An 18,631-nucleotide genomic window follows, 5' to 3' on the forward strand; every position below is an offset into this window, starting at 1 on the left:
CAGGACCCTGCCCCAAGGCTGCACTATTGTTTCTCTTGACTGTTCTTCCCTTGTCTCTGAAAACCCTCCCTTCCCTAATTAGCAACTGTTTGAACCTACCCTTGGAACTCAGGGAAGGTCATGGAGGCTGAGTGAAGCCTATAGCCTGTAATCAAGAAGTGGGGGACACAGAAAGGTTTTTGTGCCCAGGAGGCCCACAGGGTCCTGCTCGGTTTCATGAGGCCTTCCCATATGCCCATAGCACATAGTTCAAACCTTCTTTGCCCTCCCTAAAAACTGCACAGTGTCTCAAGGCCTACCACCTCATGGCACACTTTACCATTATCCTGGGGCCACCAGAGTGAATGCCTCCATTTCTCCCACTTACACCCATCCTCCCCCCTTCCCCACATTGCTAGGAGACCCAGCCTTCTTCCTTCCAAAGGCTGCCCTTTCCTGTGCTCAGGACCCTGGTCCTTATTTTGATTTCTCCCAATCTTGCTCCCTCCCTCCAGCATCTTCCCCTCTAAATTTCCATAAATTATTTCTCCTTTGCTTACCAGGATCAGCTCTGCCCAGGGCAACCTTGGGCAATTCACTTAACCTCAACTATAAACATTAAGATAATAAAACCCATCTCTCAGATAACGTTAGGTCTCCTTGAGAACAGAGATCACTTATTTTTACTCTTATTTGGGCATTCCTCAATATCTTGCAATGGGTCTGGCATATAGTAGGTATTCAATAGATGAGACAAACATAAGATTAATGAGTAAGTCCCAGTATGAATCAATCAAACCTCCCATATTAATTGAATCAGTTTTTCTCTGAGGAAGAGCATTTGACGTCAACACCTCACTCCCAATCAAGTGAGAAAATCCCGGCTGGGCCCCTTATCTCAGAAGGAGTCTTTTTTTTTAATTTTTTATTGGACTATAGTTGATTTACAGTGTTGTGTTAGTTTCAGGTGTACAGCAGAGTGATTCAGTTATATGTATATGTATATCCACTCTTTTTTACATTCTTTTCCCATATAGCTCATTACAGAGTACTGAGTAGAGTTCCATGTGCTATATAGTAGGTCCTTATTAGTTTTCTATTTTATATATAGTAGTGTGTAATGTCAATCCCTATCTCCCAACTTATCCCTCACAGCGCCTTTCCCCTCTGGTAACCATAAGTTTGTTTTCTAGATCTGTGACTCTATTTCTGTTTTGTAAATAAGTTCATTTGTACCACTTTTTTAGATTCCACATATAAACGATATCATATGATACATGTTTTTCTCTGTCTGACTTACTTCACTCAGTATGATAATCTCTAGGTCCATTCATGTTACTGCAAATGGCATTATTTCATTCTTTTTTATGGCTGAGTAATATTCCAGTGTATATATGTACCACATCTTCTCTCCCCATTCCTCTGTCGATGGACATTTAGGTTGCTTCAGGAAACCATAAATGAAATGAAAAGACAACCCACAGAATGGGAGAAAATATTTGCAAACAAAGCGACCAACAAGGGATTAATCTCCAAAATATACAAACAGTTCATGCAGCTCAATATAAAAAAAAAAAAAACACAATGCAATCAACAAATGGGCGGAAGATCTAAATAGACGTTTCTCCAAAAAAGACATACAGATGGCCAAAAACACATGAAAAGATGCTCAACATGACTAATTATGAGAGAAATGCCAATCAAAACTACAATGAGGTATCACCTCACACCAGTCAGAATGGCCATCATCAAAAAATCTACAAACAATAAATGCTGGAGAGGGTGTGGAGAAAAGGGAACCCTCCTACACTGTTGGTGGGAATGTAATTTGGTACAGGCACTATGGAGAACAGTATGGAGGTTACTTAACTAAAAATAGAGCTACCATATGACCCAGCAATCCCACCACTGGGCATATATCCGGAGAAAACAATAATGCAAAAAGCTACATGTACCCTGATGTTCATTGCAGCACTATTTATAATAGCCAAGTCATGGAAGAGTCTTTTAGATTCAGATCAAAATGTGATGCTATCGTCCAGATAGCAATGCCATCCCTAAGCCTCTCACATCTCTAGGCAGAGCTGAGCTGCTGGGCAAATTCACGACTCTCATCGATGTGTAATATAGATCTTGATCAATTATAAGACTTCAGTCGTTTATGGGAACAGAGTTGTTATGCTGTTGCGTTATATAAATCTGATTTCTTTGTGCTGGTGTATAAATATTATTTGTCAGTATAAATAATTTGTTATATCAATTTGCTGGTTTTACTCATCTATAAATCTTGAGTCTCTAAAAACCCTGATGTGTGATTCATGTACCCATGCCTCCCCACTCCTAAGGGACAGAAGCCTTTCCTGTCATACATGCTGCCCTCTTAAACTGCCATCCTGGGTCTCACCTCCCTTTCCTTATCAAACCCTGGTCACAGTAACTTGAATCATGCCCTCCCATACCTGAAGCTCCTGAAATGGGGGCCACCCTCTCCCATTCAGCTGCATCCTCCAATCCCACTGCCAGATTGGTTAGCATTTTCTTGGACTTTTCTACAAGATTTCAAACCACTAAGCAGCCCCTCTTTCCTGAATCTCTTGCCTTGGTTGCCAGGACAGGACAGCACCTCCTGGCTCCCTTGCCCCCTCATCCCTAACCCACCCCTGTCCCCCAAGTTCCAGCCTCAGACCTCTGACCCTTCATTCCTGAAGAGCTCACTTATGCTTTGGCTCCCACCTCCCCTTCATGAGGACACAACCTCCAACTCGGGCCCCTCTAGGCTCCAGGCTGGAATTTCCAGCAGCGCCCTGGACACCTGCACCTGGGCGTCCTGCCAGCTCCATGTTTCTAACACTGCATTCCTCATCATCATCCCAAAGCACATTCCCAGTCAGAGACGCCACGTCTCTGTCCATCCACTTGTTCCGCAAGCACAGGGCAGGTCATGCAGCAGCGGGCAGAATCAGGCCCCCGCCCTCAGGGATGAGAGAACTCAGACAGTAATCAAAGAAATAGATATAAACTACAACCCAGATGGTGATGAAAGAAAATACAGCCGGCTTCAGAGACAGCTGCAGCGAGACGCTCTATTTTACGCGGATGTTTATCGCTCTAGGTCAAGATGCGCTCCTCCAATAAATGAGTCTGGAGAGAGAAGAGAAAAAGATCTCACCGCGGGACACACTGATGTTTAGAGATGAGGAGGAGGAGGAGGGGCAGCATAGGAGACCGAGAAGGGGCTGCTAGGGAAGTAAGAGGACAATCAGGAATGAGGGCCTAGAGGCAAAGGCAGGAAAATGTTTCAGGAAGGTCAGCCGAGGCCAGGGCCCCAGTGGGGTGAAGACTGAGAATAGACCCTTGGATCTGGCAACACGGAGGTCACGGAGACGAGACAGTGGCGTGTGGAGAAGGAGACGGATGAGAGAACGAGAGGTGAGAAACGAACTAGAAACAGCAAGTCTTCCGCGGAGCTTTGATATTCAGCGGAGCAAAGAATTGGAGCAGCAGCTAAAAGAAAACAAAATCTAGGGTGGGGTTTGTTATGTTGGGAGATTACCGCATATTTGTATGCTGGTGTAATCCAGTGGAGAAGGAAAATTTGTGGGGAAAAGAGAAGAGGTCGTTGCAGAAGCAAAGCACTTGATGGGAGAGAGGGTTTAGGACCCGGAGCGCCTGTGGACAGTGTGCTTCCAAGAGGAGCAGGAAAGGGTCTCGTTGACACCTCCCTAAAGCCCTGATCCCGTCTCTAATCTACACTCCAGATTCTTCGGTCTTGAATCAATGGCCAAACATGGTCTTTTATTCACCCCGCACTGTCGATCACTTTCACCGCTTGGTTTTTGTTCTCACTGCCCTCACTCACAGCTCTATTATTACAGGTCTTCTTCTCTATAAAATATGTTTGCTTCAGGGTTCAAAGCACAATCACAGGGAGCCCTCGCCTGCGCAGGTGAGCAGGGCAAGAGGTTTCTCCCCATCGCTGGACATGGTCCGTGGAGAAGGGGAGCTCCTTGAGGCCTGTTCCCGCAATCATGGCCCTCCTGATGCTGGTCTCCGCTGCCTCCTGCCCATTTGCTGTCTCAAGGCAGAGGCCTGGGCTCCCTGATGGAGCCCAGAGAATGAAAGCAGGGCAAAGAGAAGGCCCCCAGTAGCCACAGCTGCTGTGACCAGTGCTCTCCACACTCACCCACGGATCCCGAGACCACCAGACCTCTCGTCTTCTGACCTGCTCATTCAGCAGAAACAGCCTGGACCAGGGGCAATGGCTCGTAGCAATGACCTCTTTCCAGCCACAAATTCTTTTTTTTTTTTTATAAATTTATTTATTTAGTTATTTAGTTTTTGGCTGCATTGGGTCTTCGTTGCTGTGTGCGGGCTTTCTCTAGTTGCATTGAGCGGGGGCTACTCCTTGTTGCGGTGTGCTGGCTTCTCATTGCAGTGGCTTCTCTTGTTGTGAAGCACGGGCTCTAGGCGTGCAGGCTTCAGTAGTTGTGGCACATGGGCTCAGTAGTTGTGGCTCGTGGGCTTAGTTGCTCCACGGCATGTGGGATCTTCCTAGACCAGGGCTCGAACCCATGTCCCCTGCATTGGCAGGCGGATTCTTAACCACTGCACCACCAGGGAAGTCCCACAAATTCTTTAGGGAACAAGCACAGCTCTGTGGATGCCTAAAATCAGTCCTGGCTTCTCCTGTGGCTTTGCACGGAGGTGTGCACCTGGCAGGCACAAGCCAAACACTGCTGAAGCTGCTCCCCCACTGCCACAGCTGGGAGTCACCCTGCAGGGTCAAGGGTAGCTCATCCCCAACATTGGAGGTGCCCCAGGCCTTCGCACAATCAGAGTCTGGACCTGAAAAAGAAGGAAGGTGCTCTTTCTCCCAGCCCAAGGACTGCCTTACTCTTGCCCAGGATGATTGACAGTTGAAACATCAATTTCTTGAACAGTAAAATCCCATCCCTACCTGTAAGGCTGTTTTCTAGGAGCTCAATGATAAAATAATCCAACATGGGTATATTTTCCAAAGTCTAAGCTATTCAGGCCTCTCAATGGCTTGTCAATGAAGGTAATGCTAAATTTTATACAGATAAACCCCCAAATATTAAGAGTTAATCCAAAAGAAGTTAATTATGGCTCTCATAAAATCCATTGGGTACTGGAGAGCTGGATGAAGTTCTGGTCCGTATAGTCATTCAGGATCCAGGCTAAGAGAGCGTCAGGCATCTTCAACACCCGGCTTCCAAGGTCACTGCAGTGCAATTCTGACACCAACTATCTAGACTCAGCAAAGACCCCACAAGTTTAGGGCATGGCCCCCACTTAAGACACCAGCTGCCAGCTCAGGCCACCCACACTTCTGCCCAACTAGCTACAAATTTGGAGGTCTCCACAACCCCCTCAGGCTTGATAATTCGCTAGAATGACTTGCAGAACTTAGTATTACTGTATTTGCAATGACAGTTTTATTATAAAGGATACAAATCAAGACCAGCCAAATGAAGGCAAGGTCTGGGAGGGTCTCAAATGTGGAGCTTCCATGTCTTCTTCCCAGGGAATCAGGATGTGTCACCCTTCTGCCACATCAGTGTGTTCACCAACCAGGAAGCTCACCCAAGTCTCAGCATCCAGAGTTTCCATTACATAGACACGATTGATTGAATCATTGGTCACATGATTGAACTCAATCTCCAGCACCACCCCCCACCCCGTCCCTTTCCCAGAAGTCAGGAGATCAGGCTGATATCACATGACTCAAAACTTCCATCTTCTGATCTCATGGTTGTTCTTTCCCATGGCCAACCGCCAACCTGAAACTATCAGCGTGCCCATAATGAGTCACCTCATTAGCACGAACCCAGCTGTGGTCCCAGGGCCCATAATGAATAACAAAGACAAACACTCCCTCCAAGGAACCTGGGACAAAGATCAGACAGATTCTTTATTATACAATGGTCACCTTGGTCCTCAACACCCGCCTGGCTGATAACGGAAGAGACAAAGTAGACAATTTCCCAAGAAGTAGGTATGAGCCAGGCCTGGAGGTGATATACATGGCCACACCTAATTGCAAAAGGATCTGGAAATTTTGGTCTAACTGTATTCCAGGAAGAAGAGAAAACAGATTTGTTGAACAATAATGCCACACGGATACCTTATTAACCTGGGATAATAATATTTGTCTTAGAGGGACAGGCTGAGGATAAGAGATTATAAAGTTTCTTAGCATATTACTTGGTACATGATGGGCAAATGACTAGCCTCCTAACTATTCTCCCTTCCTCCTTTCTCCCTGGTCTGTCTTCTCTCTATTCTTTTCTACCTTTTGTTTCCTCTTTAATATCTCTGAAAGTTCTACTTTTCTCAAATCTTTGCCTACTCCCCACCCCATCTGGAGAACTTTGACAGTTCCCCTGTTGCCTTCAGGGCAAAGTCCAAACTCCAGAATCTGGCATTAAGGCTCCCACCCCAAATTTCCTACTCCCCCACCAGTAACCCCCCATCATGAAACAACTCCTGCTCTCAGAACATACCATGCAGGTCTGCTTCAATTAGATTCTATCTGATCTCTGGCCCTGCCCAAATCAATCAATTAGTTATTTCAAGAACTAACTCATTTCCCATTTTCTCCATGAACCTCTACTGACCACCCAGGTGTCACTCCCTCAGACTGAACATGTCATCTCTTCCTATGGGGCATTTGTGATACTTCTTCATATTATTCATTAACTTCCATCTGTGTAAGTCTTCTTCCTGCAACTCTATTCTAATTCCCTGAGGGCAAGAACCATGTCCTGTACTCCTTGCATCTCTCTAGGTTACCTAGGGCAGCACTTTTTTGCAGAAAAGAGACCTAAATAAGTACATGTTGATTGAGGCATAAACTTCAATAGTACAATGCACTAGGAAGAGTTCAGATCTGAGCCTAAAATCCAATTACAACATTTTCAAGCTGCATAATCAGAGACAAGGTCATCCTTGAAGACGTCTCTAAATCAAGGCTAATTAGTGCTACCAGACAGGGCGGTTGTGAGTAGTAAGTGAGATAAATGTATGTAATGCACCTCGTGAGTCCCTAAAACACAGTGTGCCCTCAACAAATGTTAGTTCCTTTGCCCAGCCACCCTACCTGAAACTGACAACACAGAATGACCTGGGAGGAGACAGGCAAAGCTGACAAATGTACTTTACATTCCAAAGCTCAAAGATCCTGGCCCCCGGGGAGGGCGGTGGGGCTCAGCTCTTTTGACAATATGGGAAAGACAAGATGCTCTTTGACTCTCCGGAGGCCTGAAACGAGGTTTGGGAGATGGCGAGATGCTAGCAAGTTCAAAATCAGAGTTATTTCGAGAGTCATTTGCATCTCAAAGGTTTGACTTCCGCAGGGAGCTGGAGACTGTCCACCACTCTGTCACTTTGGCAGGAAGGTGAATGTTCAGCCCTGAAGAATCACTGGCCCAGACAGCCCTGGTTTAATAGCCCAGCAGTAAGGGGACTGGCCTGTCCCAAACCAAATGGAGGAGGATGGGGGCTCACTCGCTCTGGTCTGGACCAGCAAGCTCATGTCCCCCTTCCATGCTGACAGATGTCTTAAACTGGCCATTAGGAGAGCCACCCTGTGGGACACCCAGTTGAGTCCATGGCTCTTTATAACACGAAGAATGTGTGCAACTCGGGATAAAAATAAAGCCCTGCACCTACGTGGAGGAGTAGATGTATATCTGTATGTCCTTCAAATTATCATCAGTGATTGAACGAGAACTCATTGCATATTCTTTCCAGAGCAGCCTCTAGGCACTTTGTAATCCGAGGGAAGAGGCAGAGTCTCTGCTTCTCATATGGGGCAGTTGAGTCTCCTGCCTACTTGCTTTCTCGGAGACCTGAGTTAGTCTCCCAGCTCTACCACCCACCTGCCCCAGGACTTTCCGAAGTGATTCACCTTCGTCTCCTCAGATGTACTGACCTTGCACGTGCTGTGAGCATTAACTGAGAAAGCTGATGTCCCTAAAGCGCTAGCACTGCCCCTACTGCGCCATCCATGAGCGCTATCAGTACATTATTACACGTCAGGAAACTGAAGAGCAGACACTAAATTGTAACCGTTTATTAAGCATGTGTAGGGACTGAGTCTGGGCAGACACAAGCAAAAATGAAAAGGGACTGAATTGGTGGGAATGGCATCAGCCCATCTCAATTCGAGGCCCCTCTACTGGCTTGAACACTTCCTCTGACATCATGTGTGGCTGTCTGGCCACCTGATTTGCAAACCTTCTCAGGTTCTGATCGATGTGCATGCCTTTGGAGAAGTTCAGGCCCTCTCGCAACCATCCTGCCCATTCAATCTATATTTTACAGATGACAGCAGAACACGAAGGCATCAGTGAAATGACATTTCCAAGGTCAAAGGGCTAGTTGGTGGCAGAGCTGGAATGCAGGACTGTTGGGTCTGCAGTCACCTTCTCAATCCTGTTACCTCCCTTTCTAAAGCCCTGACCCACGTGGGACTTCACAGTAGTGGCTACAGATTGTGGAGACCAGTGGCAAGATGATTGTGAATTTGCATCAGAGCCAGTGAGTCCAAATCCACTTACAATTGGGTTGGAGAGACCGCATGGTAACTGCTGGGCAGAGGGGCCAGTGAGAAGTTTGGCCCCATCACCATGACAACATGCAAACAGCACTTCCTCCTTTCCAGTCCCATCCACGGCCACCTGTGATCTTCACTCTGCTTACCTTCTAACGTGGGCCAGAAAAGTGATCCCTATTCTAACTGGTAAAAAACCTGAGGGTCAAAAAAAGTGGCATGGCTGCCTAAGTGCAGGGCCAGGCCACTCATAATTCAGGAAGAGCTAACCAGACAATTAGAAGGGTCTTCGCATGACGGCTGCACATTTATGCAACAGTCGTGACAGAGGCACATCAGTGCCAGATCCCAGGCCTATGGCTGAGCTCAGCTGCTTCTCATTCTCTTCCGAGGCCAGGCCTGCTGGGAGGTTTCATTTAATTGTGTATTTTTATCATTTGATATATGTAGCCAGATGCCTGTAAGCAATAAATGCCCTTTTCCATCAGTTCCAGCAAGAAAATGTACCTGCCATGGTAGTATTTGCTTCATTGGGCTGCTGACTTATTTTAAGAACTAAATCTTTCCTGTTACTATATTTTTCACTCTGGGGTGCATGTACTCCAAGACTGACATTAATAACTTAACACGGAAGGCACCGTCCTCTCGCGTGAGAACGTAGCGCCACCTAGTGTCCACTCGCTCAACCGCAGCCAAGATAAATAACGGTGGTTAACCTTGACAAGTTTTGTGCTCTCAAGGAGAATTTCTACACGCATTCTTCTCTTCTCGCATAATAGAGCTTGCCTAGCGGTATTATATTTGTCTTATTTTTAAGATAAATAAGTTAAGACACAAGGCTCCAACAAGAAAGCTGAGTAAGTTTTCTACTTGCCAACTCCGGGTCATACTTTCCAACTTGGGTGGCTGTCATATATAAACGATGAGCTCATGAGAGAGGAGGACTAATGCAACCCCCAGGTGCCCAAAGCACAACCGTGGAGAAAGGCAGCCCTCCCGCGGGACCTGATGCAATCGTCTTGGCTTTATTTAGCCTTTCATACCAGCGACTCTAAGCTCTGGATGCAGGATTATCCTCACAGCACCCCTAAGGAGTATAAATCTCAGTGTTATTACTACCTGCAGGAACTCACATGTAAAGAGGTGTTAAGTCTTTCCCCTGTGGCAACTACCCAGAGATGGGGCTGTTTACAGCCCCCGTAAACTCAGTGCCCCTTTGCTTCCCTGCCAGTGCAAGAACCAAAATCTATCATCCCATTATCACTCAGTGGTTCTGGCCTTCAAGCTCCCAATTCTTTCCAGATATCTAGAGCAGAGTTTCTCGACCTTGGCACCATTGAGTTGGATGACTCTTTGTTTGGGGGGTGGGTGGCCTGTCCTGTGCACCATGAATGTTTAGCAGCATCCCTGGTCTCTACCCACTAGATGCCAGTAGCATCCCTCTCCCCCGTCATGACAATCAAAATATCTCTAGACATTGCCAAATGTTCCCTGGGTGTGAAAAATCACCCCTAGTTGAGAACCACTCTTCTAGAAGGCAAGTACACAGAAATATAAAAACAGTAATACTAACAACAACAACTACTACTGCCACTGCTACCATTTAAAAGGCACAAATTGCATGCTAAGGGGTTTATGACATTATCTTATTTAATCTTCACAACCAAGAAACCAGTTTGTGTTTACTCTCTAAGGAAATACATTACAGATAAAGAGACTGGAGCTCAGAGATGTCAGGTAATGTGGCCAAGGTCACACAGCCGGCAGTGGCAGAGTTACCATTTAAAACCAGGCTTTTGTGACTCCAAACCCTGAGATCATCACCACCTCCAGATCCTGGGACCACAGATCACAGGTGTTTCTGGAACAGTCTTGATTGTCCACAGTCCTTCTAGAGTGTGCTAGCACCATTAAAATAGTATATACAGATTTAGGTTTAAAGACATAAAGACTGTAGCTCTTCTCTGTAAGAAGATCAATCCAAAGTGTTACGGCAGAGGAGATTTTGCTCCAGGGGAAAGCCCTGGGTCTGGGTTCAGACCCTATGGTCAATAATTGAGTGTATGGCCTTTATTTGGGGTCAATTATTTAAGCTCTCAAAGTCTCTGTTTATTCATCTACAAGATAAAAAGGATGGGTTAAATGAGGTTTTCAACCCTGGTTGCACACTAAAATCATATGGGGAGCATACTAAAAGGAATGCCTAGGAGTCACCCCAAACCAATTAAACCAGAATTTCTGGGGCCTGGGCAATAACATTTCTAAGCCCCCAGATAACTCAGTGTGCGGCCAGAACTGAGACTCATGGGACTAAGCCCCTCACATTCTGTGTTTCTACCTTAGGACCCAACTCCCCTTAGACGGGAGGTCCTCTTTTCCCCCTTCCACGACACACAAAGCTGTTTCGGGGGTGCCTAGCTTCTCTGTCTCCTAAGACTGTCCCAAAAGCCTTGAACAATTTCCTGGGACACCTTCAGTGTCTCAACTGCCCTCCAGTCCCTGAACTCAACATTTCCAGCCTCTCATCCTACCAACCCAAAGTCTGGAAATCCCACCCCACGGTCTATGGCAGGTGGTGGGTGGAAACTCCTTCTACAAAAGGCTGCAAAGAGCAGGGAACATGACAGAAGACAGCTGACAGCTGCGTCCACTGAAAGACTATCCCCCGCCTGGCCTCACTGAGCGCTTGCCCTGTCTGACTTCAATAAGGTTAATTCTAATCCGTGGTCTTTGGGGAGGTGAGAGAATCTCCGCTTTCTGAACATGACTCACTGCCTCCTATTTCAGCTCAAAGGAGAGTGATAACGTCTCACTCAGCAGGTCCCCAAGAGGCTGCAGAAATGGGGCTGCATCCCTTCTTTTGCCTCCTGCCACCTTCGTTTCTGTGAGCAACACTCCCACAGACGATAGGAGGGCTTCACTCAGTACTTCTACGTACAAATGAGTAATAAAAGTAATTTACATCAGTAAGCGCTCCCCAGACACCAGGCTCCAGATAAAGCATTTACACACACTGCTTCATTTCTTCTTCCCAGGTACCCACATGAGAAGGCATTATTGTTATTAACATCATAATCATCATTATCCCCATTTTACAGATGAGGAAATCGAGTTGTCTGCATTCACCGTTCCTGTTCCTCGGCCTTGGTCCCCATGATGCCACCAACTATCTGAATGACGGCGGTTTCCCACCGGCCCATGAGCTCTGCAGGGACAGGGACCACATCCGGTTTGGTTCACCACTGACTCCCAGACTGGCAGGAAAAGAGCCAGAATTCAGACTCAGGTAGGCTGGCCCCTACATGCCTGGAAAGTCTGTAAAGAAGGCTGAGAAACCATTTCCTGGGAGCTGAGCAGCCTGTCAGGAGTGTGGACCATGACGGACATGAAAGAGAGCATCAAAGGAGGATAAATGGCCAGTGGCGTCAAGTGCTGCCAAGACACCAAGGTTTTATCCATGATGAGGCCAGGGAGGGTCATTTCAGGGGAGCTCTGGGGTAGAAGGGAGCTGGAGAGTTGAATGAGTGGCCGATGAGAAACGGAGAGAACTGTTACCAAGTCCAAGCTTGTACTGCTCGCCACAAGACAGGCCAATAAATCGAGAGACAAATTGTTGGGGCAAGAAATAGCGACCTTATTTGGAAAGCCAGCAGACCAAGAAGATGGCGGACTAGTGTCCCAAAGAACCATCCTCCTCAAGTTGGAATTCAGGCTTCTTTTATACTAAAAGAGGAGGGGGGAGAGTCCTGGTTCCAGCCAAACTCCAGAGGAGATGTGTTCATTTCTTCCTCCCTGCAGCCATTCACACATGGGCCTGGGCCTGTGAGCTAAACAAAGGTATTTTAGCTTAATGCTCATTACCTGGGAGGCAGGGTTCCCAGAGAGGGGCCATTATGTATAATTTAAGCTTATAGGCAACATCCCTTTAGTGATTAACTTGTAGCAGAATACAAAGTTTCTTCCCTGTTACAGAACAAGTGAAGACAACTCCCTGGAGTGGAGGGAGAGTTTGTTTTGTTTTGTTTTGTTTTGTTTTGTTTTGTTTTGTTTTGTTTTGTTTTGTTTTATTATGCTTTTTGTGAGAGAGACTCCAGCATGTTAAAAGCTGATGGGAAGTGTCCAGTGGAGACTGAGATGTCTCGAGGGATAGAGGGCAGAGTGGGTATTGCAGGGGCCCGGCTGTCTCTGCCACAGCCAGAGGGAAGGCCAGAGAGCCAACCAGACCTTGCAGGTCCACGTGGTGGTACCTGAAGGGGAAGTGAGGCTGGCCCTGGGCTGGCATCTTTACACCAGAATTTTGTTCTATCCTCACGACCACCCTGGGAAGGATGGACACTTTAGCCCCTCTGCACAAGTGAAAAAAACAGATCCTCAAAAGTTAGGTAACTTTGGTGCAGCCAGCAAAGGGCAGAGCTGGGCTGGGCACCAGGCCCCTCTGACAATGAAGACTGAGCTGGTCCATGGTGCAGCCTGGAGCCCTCTTCAGTCAGCAAAAGGTGACCAGGACCAGGTGTCGCTGGATTCAAACTCAGTTACCAGACCCCGAAGTCCATGGTCTTCCCGCTGCCCTGCCCTCCCCCTGCCTTTTGATCTGCAAGTGATCAACCCTCACCTTCCCGGGGTGAGCCAGTCTTTGTTGGCTCAGCAGCTCATGAACAGATGCCAGGATCAGCGGCGCCAACCAAACGAGACCTCGTCTGAGCTAGTAAATTAGCTCAGCAGGTGGTGGGGCTAGGGGTGCATCTTCTCCAGCCTCTTTGGTCTTCACCCCTCCAGATTCCTCCTCCCAGGACAACCTAAACACCAGCAACCCCGGTCCCACCGCTAACTGGCCATGCACCCTGAGCCAATGACGCCCCTGCACGGCTGGTGCACACCTAGCTCCAGACTCAGAATTGAAGCCCGTGCTTCAGTCCCATCCAAAAGGCCAGCAATCTGATTAAAATCCTGTCTGAGAGAGGTCTGTTTTGCATGAGATGGGACCAACATCCAGGAGCTGAATTTTGTTACAATGATTTTAATAAGCGGGTGCATTCCATCCGGCATAGGGCAGGGAGGCATTCGCTCTTAAACTGCCCCCAGGAAGGTCAGACTCTGCCCACCCACGTGTGGGAGGCGTCTGGCCTGTTAAAATCAAACACAAACAGAGACCAGACTCACAGAGTCCCTGAGCAGACAAGACCAGTTTAGTTATACAAGCAAAGCTTAATTTAGCTTCTTTTGGCAAACAAGCAAGGTTAACATGACCTGGATCACTTCTTCCTTACCGCTGCTGAAAATCAAAAGCAAAACTTAAACTGTTCCCCAAAACTGATACGAGGTAACCAAGAAACCAATTCTTTTTCATTTCAGAGAATTCTAATATTGTAAACAATTCTAATACTGTAACCAATCGCTGCGAAGAATCAACAGTCACAGACTCTACACTATATAAGCTGCTCTATAGCAATATTCCTTGGAGCCCCATTCCATGGTTCGGTTTGAGTGCTCCCCACTTGCAAACTGTCTTTTTGCTGCGTGCACAATACTCTTACTATTTACTGCTTCAGTGATTCATTGGTTTTACTTCTGTTTTTTTTCTGAACTCTTGACAGCCGGAAGCGGTGTGGGTCCAGGTTGTTGAGAAGAGCTGTGTGCCCTGAGTCATTCTGGAGGATGCTACAGCCCCTCCCACCAAGGGTCTGGGCAAATAGAGGAGAGGGCCATCTAGGACTCAGGGCCCCTGACCCCAGCATTCCAAATTCTGAGCCCCTGAGCCCCTCCTGTGTCCTGAGTTCCTACCAACCTGGGGGGGCGGGGCACGGCGGGTCAGAATTCAGACACCTGAGCCAGGCAGCCAGCTTCACTGGACACCAAGAACATTGCAATGCACTTGGGTATTCATCCCTCCTCTCTAGCACTGAATGGAAACCTGGATGGCAGGGATTCCTATCCTGCTCATTTTGAATCTCCTGTAACTAGACAACCCTGTATGCTCTATGCTTCCTGAGACACGGGGCCACAGTCCCTAACTGCTGTCACTTCCGCTTGTGAATCTCTGTTGGGTTTATAAAGCAATAGGGTCCTCGGCTTCCTGCCCCTCCCCTTCTTTAGTGTTGCCCCTCCCTCTCTCCATGCCCAGACTCTGGGGTTCTCCCAGCTAAGGGGTCCTATTACCACCCCACATCCCTAGATCAGTTGTGGGTGGGTGTACAGAGGGACCAGATCCCAGGGAGGACCCTCCAATTTCCTCCCTCCCTTCACATCCTGACCCTCGGGTCCCCACTAAAGAGCCTACCTTTCATCTTGGACGTCAGCCCCTTCCCCTCCCGGGGCCGAACTTCCTCATCTTCAAAATGAAGCGCAGGCTACATAAACTTGAAAGTCCCCCCTGACCCTTACACCTCACATCCTCACCTGATTTTGGATGGGATAGAATAAGGCCTGCTCCCAGGACAGCGGATGCAGGAACAGTGATGTCGAGGACAGTGCAGGAGAGCCGCTGCCCCAGGTGGGTGGAGAGCCGACCTCTGTCGACTTCCCCACCTCCGGGATGCAAGAGACTCAGCCCTGCACAGCTGGAGAGAAAGGAGAGCTTGTGGGTGACGGGCAAGCAAAGCAAACTGCCATGCAAACTGCTGCCTTACAGCAAAAAAAAAAACACAGCATAGTTGAGGGACTTCTGTTTCCATCTCCTCCTCTCCCTTCACCCAAATTGGACCTTGGATGCCTTCCCTGCTCCCAGTGCCTCAAGCTGGAATCTCCCCCTGAGATGTTCTGCTCTGGGTCAACCATAGACTAAGGGGAGATGTTCAGCCTATGAAGAAAAATGCCTATCATGTTTGTATCTGGCACTTCACAATCTCTGACCACTTGTCAAGTTCACAACTGTGTTGAATCCCCCAAAGTGCTCTGAGATAGAGCCAAAATGATGGCCTCCATTTTACAGGTGGTGAAAGGGCTTGAGCTAGGGCTCAATGGAGGGGGTCAGGAGAAGGAGGAAGGGATATAAAATTAAATATAAAACCCTCCCAGACATGTTCCTCTAATGCCGTGCTACTTACGAGCAAATTAAAGTCTTTATAGGATGCCCACCCTACTGATCTTTCATCCCGTCCTTCATCCTACATTTCAGAAGTTTGAGTTGAGAGGAGAGGGTCCATTTTTCCATCACATCCCACCCGCGGCTGCCTGCAGATCCTCTGCACCAGGGCTGTGGGGAAGGCTGGTGCAGGTGAAAATCGCTGGTGAAGCTCCCACTGGCCAGAAGCAGCATGGGATCAAGGGAATGGAGGGAGGCCTTGCTGCTGCCTTGATTCAACGCCTGACCTACTTGTTACAGGTTAAATTGTGTCCCCTCAAAATTCTCATGCGGCAGTCTTAACCCCCAGTACCTCACAATGTGGCCTGTTTGGAGACAGAGTCTTTACAGAGGTAATCAAGTTAAAGTGAGATCACTAGGGTGGATCCTAATCCAACATAACTGGTGTCCTTACAAAAAGGGGAAATTTGAACACAGAAATGGACACATATAGAGGAAAGAGACACCGGGAGAGGACAGTCATCTACAAGCCAAGGAGAGAGGCCTGGGTGGGATCCTTCCTCAAAACCCTCGGAAGGAAACAACCCCGCCGACACCTTGAATTTGGACTTGTGGCCTCCAGAACTGTAAGACAATGCGTTTCTATTGTTTAAGCCCCACCGTGTTTGATATTTTGCCAGGGCTAGAAACAAATGCACTCCTCAAAATCACCTCCGATGGAAAATAAGCCAGTTCTTGGTGCTTTTGGCAAGATGACGTGAGACATTAAAATCAGGCTAAGATGTTACAGGCAGAAGAAGCCACGTAAAATGAGAAATGGAGGGGTTTCCTAGGCTTGCTTGAGAGGGAGGAGAAGTTTGTATGCTAAAAATGAAACTAACCGAGGAGTTTGCCCTTTATCCTGAGAACAATGAGAAGCCCCTGGAGGCTCCTGGAGCAGAGGAAGGAGGAAAGCCTCGCAATAGGACAGTCAATCTCAGGGCAAAGGGCGGGGAAACAGGACAATAAGAAAATCTGATAGGCCAAGGAAACTAAAGGATGTTAAAAATTCCAACTTGTATGGAGAGGCTGTGGAAGTGGAAGTAAAGGAAAATGATGACACGACACCTCCCAAAATGTCTCCCTGATTTCTCCTGGCTCACAAAATGAACATCATCGTAGACGTCATTCATTCAGCATTTATTGAGCACCTACTATGTGCTAGACACTATTCTAGATGCTGGGAATACAGCGGGGAATAAAACAAAAACCCTCGGCCTCAAAGAAGGAACATCCTAACCTGGAGAGAATAACAGACATAATAATAAGCACATTATCTAGAAGGAAAGAAAGTTAAGTAGCATGGGGCAAAAGGGCAGGATAAGGAGGACAGTGCAGCTTTAAAGGGGCGGGGGCGGGGGGGGTCTTGTTGAGAAACGGAATGTGAGCAGACACCTGAAGAAGGTAAGGGAGAGAAGCCTGCAGACCACTGGGAGCGCGTGACCATCATCCTCTCCTTCGTGCGCTGATAGATCATGCTGCGGGCATCATTTCATTCCTTCAGTAAAGAGTTAATTAAGCAAAAGGAAATAAGGCATCGTTTCATGATCCCAATCATCAAAAAAAGAGCAGGGACAGAGCTTTACTGATTCACTCTGATGTCTAACAGTATGTAATTACTCAATAAATGTGTTGAATCAATTAATTCATCCATAATCAATAACTTATTTAATTTATAAGAACCAAAGACACCCCCCATAACTTCCCTACAAGTGCGAAACTTGACACAATTTGTCATATAAACAGTAGATCGGAGAATTTTTTAAGACGTAAAGGTACCACTCATAACATCATCAGAACATTATTTCATTTTTGCATTTTCCCTTCCAGCACTTATCTGTATGCATAACTTATCATAGGTATGATTTAGTATTTTGTAATCATAAACATACAATTTTGAGACTGGGCTTTTTTCTACTTATTATGTTGTCTTTATAATTGTCACTGATAGAGGATGCACAGGGTCGGTTTCAGACTGCCAGAAAGCAATGTTGCTTCCAATGTCCCTGAACTAGAGAAGGGCAGGTAGCAAGTAGGCTCCATAGCTCAGTGGTTAGAGCACTGGTCTTGTAAACCAGGGGTCGCGAGTTCGATCCTCGCTGGGGCCTCGTGTTCACTCGTGCTTTTTTTAAAAAAATCGTTCTGTGTAAACACGCACCAAAATGCAAAGTGATTTCTGAAAACGTTACTTCTGGCAGGATTAAAAGTTACTCCTGAAATGCAAATCATGAGCATCCTTACTGTGCTTTAAAAGTGACCCGGAAGAGAAAATCCTGGAATGCAACAAAGAGCAGGAAAAAGAAAAGAAAAGAAAAGCGGTCCTCTGCGACCCAGCGCTACCCGGACCTGCGGCCCAAGCACCGGCAAAAGGGAGGCGCGAGGCTCCACCGGCTCGTTTTCAACGCCCTGCAGACTCCCAGCACTGTTACAAAAGGCAGAGGGGCGGCCCGCGTTGGGAACTCGACCTCGGGCGGGGCGCGCGGGACGCGCGGGGCGGGCGGGGCGCGCGGAGGCGGTGCTGCGCTTGCAGTTACGCAGCGCGGCCGGCGGGCGGCGCTGTGGCCAGGCTCCCACTCTCCTGTTCCCGACCGGCAAGTGCACGTTCCAGACACTATTCCCGGGGCTCAGAGAATGGCCAGCGTGGCCTGGACTGAGGCCCGCGCTGTGATGACACGTGGCAGCCCTGGCTTCGGATCCCAGCCTGACTCCAAGGTCCTGCCCCCTTCGAGAGGAAGGGGGAGCGATTCATAAAAATAGTCTCGGGCTATTCTCGGGTTTGGGAAGCCAAGTTTTGCAACCGGTTTCATTTCTCCGTTTTTTCCGTGAATTCCAGAATGTCGCGTGACAGTAGGGTCACGAGAGCCTTTTCTGAACAAATGAATTCTCTCCACCCAGGATTTCTTGATAAAGGATTGTCTGTAAAGTAGCCACTAGCCACATGTGGCCACTGAGTGCCTAAAACGTGGGTTTTCCGGATTGAGATGTGCTGAAATAAAATACACATTGGATTTAGAAAA

The 18,631-nt window shown here is 47.5% G+C and overlaps 1 non-coding gene across 1 annotated transcript; it reads left to right on the forward strand.

The window, feature by feature from the left end:
* The first annotated feature begins 17,649 nt into the window (after positions 1-17,649).
* Positions 17,650-17,722, forward strand: TRNAT-UGU (transfer RNA threonine (anticodon UGU)). Its single transcript has one exon. It is a non-coding gene; the product is annotated as a tRNA-Thr (tRNA).
* The last annotated feature ends 909 nt before the right edge of the window (positions 17,723-18,631 follow it).

The sequence above is a fragment of the Eubalaena glacialis genome, chromosome 3 (genome assembly GCF_028564815.1).
Source record: "Eubalaena glacialis isolate mEubGla1 chromosome 3, mEubGla1.1.hap2.+ XY, whole genome shotgun sequence".
NCBI lineage: Eukaryota > Metazoa > Chordata > Mammalia > Artiodactyla > Balaenidae > Eubalaena > Eubalaena glacialis.